This window comes from Aulostomus chinensis, chromosome 8 (assembly GCF_037954235.1).
Source record: "Aulostomus chinensis isolate RoL2024-O1b breed Wild chromosome 8, RoL_Achi_v1.0, whole genome shotgun sequence".
NCBI classification, from domain to species: domain Eukaryota; kingdom Metazoa; phylum Chordata; class Actinopteri; order Syngnathiformes; family Aulostomidae; genus Aulostomus; species Aulostomus chinensis.
This window is the reverse complement of record NC_141327.1, coordinates 13,331,608-13,335,836: the sequence shown is the minus strand read 5'-3', so window position 1 is coordinate 13,335,836 and position 4,229 is coordinate 13,331,608.

Sequence of the window (4,229 nt, the reverse complement as noted above, 5' to 3'; positions counted from 1 at the left end):
CCCTGCTCTCACCTGCGATGACCTGTTTAAACGGTTGCAGTGAGAAAAGTCTATTCCCAAATGACCACGGACGAGATCTGGATCATCGTACTCGTACAACAACTCTGTTTTTCATAAGCTTATTTGAGATTTTATGTTGCTCATCTTTGATTCCAAAACAGTTGTAGGCTAATAAAAATGAAGCCATAAAATGATCTGAACCACTGAACTGAATCCTTTACCTGGTTTAGTTTCTTAAAAATCCCCTTAAGACGTGAAAATAAAAATATCTTTTTTTTTCCCGATGAGCCTTTCCACATTGCACTGTAATATGTAAGTTAAATGTAGGTTGAAGTTGGTCTCCAAACTAATTATGATGTTACGACGCTGTCATGAATCCACATGACGAGTGAGCACAAAGAAGAAACTTAAGCAGTTGAATTCTAATGTTCTATCTCTTGCATTCCCTCTCTTTCCTCTCCCTCTGCTTGACGTTTTAGATTTTCTATGTGCTAAAAAGAGATCCATCAGAGATAATAACAAACCAAGAGAGGATTGGTTTCTCTTCTATTATGTTCTGATGAAAGTGAGGAAGGTTGGACTAGGACACTTTTATGAGCAGACGTCAGTCAACCAGACACTCCATTTGTGAACATTTGATCGAGTTGTCTGAAATTTGCATAATTATAACACAAGCTACACTTTTGACACTTAACTGTCATAGCAACATTCCAACCCCTTATTTTTTCCCCTCAAAATCCTCCGGAAAATTTGCAGAAATAGGTCTATCTTATTAATGCTTATAGTGAAGAAGCGGCTTCATATGCAGCACATCAAAAGACACGGAACCACCGATGCTTCCCATCTCCCCGAAGCTTTCTGTTACTTAGCCAGAAAATTTCCCATTGAGGCTCAACTCAGAAAGTAGGATCTCTTTTTTTTTGCATTTGGAATGGCTCGTCTTCCTTCAAAATATTTATTGCTTTAAAACTTCACCTCACTCTGCTGTTTTTTTTAAGATTGGGCAACATTTTTTTTAAGTGTTGGGCAGCTAGCATGTGCCCATCAGCACACAGATACAGCAAATTAGCTGGATAGAGCATTAAAAAAAATAAAGTCACCTGCTTTGTGTCCTTAAAGTCTGTAATTGTTGAAAAAAGCTTTGATTTGTCACCCTGGAGGGGCACTGAGCTCACTGTCATTGAACTCGCATGCAATGAACTGCTGAGTGACGGTTGATAGCCATGTGTTTGTCTCTCTGTCTCCGGCTGATTCAGTCTCAGTTTGATGGGTTTAAAAAGAGAAATCCCAAAAGAAGGCATTTTGATTATTTATGTTACCTGTAGACGGATTTGAAAGTCCTATTTCTAACCATGGAAAGTGATGTCGTTCAGGTATGAGAACAGAGAGCAGCTCCACTGTAAACTGGGCTGTGACGGACAGCATTCATAAGGGAGCAGATCAAGGCGAAAGCCTGCATTTAATATTGCAAGCTGCAATCAAGGTTAAACTCTGCTTTTTACGATGGTGAGTAGAGTCGCTGCAGTCTGCTGATTAATGTTCAGAAATAATCATAGGGCCTGTCTGCAGTGGTTGACAGTTCAGCTTTTGCCTCCTCCCACAAAGATTGACAATTGACAAGGTCTTTATGTTCCCTCCACTTGGATGTGATCGATGTTAGCTGTGTGCGATGAATATTTGCTGAGCCCCACGAATATCCTGTCTCTATAATCTTGAAATCATTTTATGATTGCACTGTTTGAAACTGCAATATTAGACACACACACACACACACACACACACACACACCCTTGTTTAAATTTTTTTTTTTTGCTTTACAATTTGATTCTCAGTTTTCATAACTAACCTCAAACCCCCACCATGCTGATCAGCCCCCCCCCCCCCCCCCCCCACTTCCTTCTGTTGTACCCCTCCATGGTGTTGGTACACACCAGCATTTAAGCACAAATTGGTGTCCCTCTATTCGTGTGTGTTCTCTCCGGGTGAATGTGTTTGCTGCCTGCTATGAATAATTAGTTTTGCCTTCAAACTGTGTTTGTCACACTGTGTTAGTATGTGCTTCTGTTCACGGGGAAGTGTTGGCAGAAAAGTTTGTTCTCTCTTTTTTTATGCAGAATAGCATCACGCTGAGACTTGGTGTTTTGGAGAAAACACTGTTCTGATACCGTATGTACTGATATGGATTGGAATAGGAATACATGGGGGGTGAGTACCACGGTGTGTCAAACACACAAGAACATAATAAACAGAAACACACATTTGGACTTTTGTGAGGACATTTACTGATATCATGCATGCACAGTCCACCGGGACGGACGCAGCAACAGTTTGAACGTACATGCCAGTAAGAAGACGTCTAGCTTTATCTTTTTCTCCTCACTTCTAGATTGCTGTATTTTGCTGTTGTGCCTGGGATGTTTTTCTGTTGATACCCCTTGAACAAAAACATAGGTTGATGTAAAACAAGGTGTAAACGTGACTTTTCGGTGATAAAAATATACATTTTATGTGCCGGTGAATGTGGCTAATAGTATCTCATGTGAAACATTCGTTCCTTCACAGAATCTTGACAGTCTCAACTGAAAACCATTTTCAAAAACAGCTTAAATTCTATCTTAGTAATTATCAGTAGCTTACGAATAATATAGTACTTTACCAATCCTCTGGCTTGGTCAAAAGAATAACACAGTAAATTCTTAAATCAATTTGCTTTTTGATTTTTTTTCATTTTATACCATTGAGTCTGCATCGACCTCTGGTTGTACAGGCATACCATCATTTTATGATTAAATCCAAGAATTTCTGGTTTTAGCTTTCTATCGTGACAAAATCATGCATTTTTAATGAGAAGTTGCAACATGGGCCCTATCCTTCAAAGGTTAGGAGTGATTTATGCTCAATCCCATGAGATTAGGTTGAGTCCTCACCTTAAACTGGACCATAAAACCAATTCTAACCTTATATTAAAGCAACGTTTTAACCCTCAAACTGCCTTTTGAGCGTGTCTCACAAAGTGACCAAAATGTCCTCACTTTATCAAAACGTGACAGTTTCAAATACAAAGATAACTACAGTGAGTATGCACCCGTTTTAGCGCATAATTCTCTTTCCTCCAATGTTAACCTCCACTTCGTCACCTTAGCATCTCACCACAAATTTAAAGGAGCTAATTGCAAACCAAATCAATTATTGATTGTCACAAATGATATGCCAGACATAATCTGCCTCTCTTCTCCTGTCTCACAGCAAGAACATGTCCTCGCAGGGATGTCTTTATTGAGATAAATGGTCCTGCACCCGCTACGTAGAATGATTATCAAATCCAGGACACAGAACCAATTCTAAATGTGGCTCTGGGCTGCATTCAACTCCATTTTGCAAATGTCACCTTGATGATGCTACCTTAAGTACTGTGATATACAGTCAGATTTTTAACATGCTTTTGAGGACATTTGGAGAAGAGGGACGGACAGATGTGCTGTAATATGACAAGGAACCAGAGCTTATCCAGGACACAGAGGAAGCAAAGACAACTGAGGAAAAGTGCTGATGACTTGGAAAGAGAGCAGGTGTGAGTAGAACATGAGAGAAGAAAGGAGGATGACAAATGGACAAGGGAGGATGAGAGGGAATTGTTGGAAGAAAACAAGAGAGATGCAGGGAAAAAGTGAGAGAATGCTAAAGAACAGGGGTGAAAGGACCAGTGAGACGGAACAGAGAGGGTAAAAAGATGGATGAGCAGAGGAGGTTGGGGAACGGAGATCAGTGTGTGTGTGGTGTGTGTGTGTGTGTGTGTGTGTGTGTGTGTGTGTGTGGTGTGTGTGTATGTGTGTAGGGGGGTCATTATGGAGGACGATAGATGCTTGCAATCTGTAGCAATTATCTAGATACAGTATGAGAGTTTACTGTGCCTCTCAGGGTTGGAAGATGTCTGATGCTGTCGTCCTCCCCACCTCACCCTACTACAGTCCACTGCATATATGTGTGTGTGTGTGTGTTTTTCTGTGTGCATCACTGCATTTGTGTATGTGTGTGTGTGTGTGTGCGTGCGTGCGCATGCACTGACAGAGTTGGACCACACTTTACAGCAATGCAGTACTAATTGTCTAAAGTAGATGTAGTGTTGGGGAGCTTGAGAGAGTGATTGGAAGAAGAAAGAGTGCAGGAGGAGGAGGAAAAACAATTACGAGACTGAGATAGATTAGTCACAAGTGTGCGTGTGTGTGTGT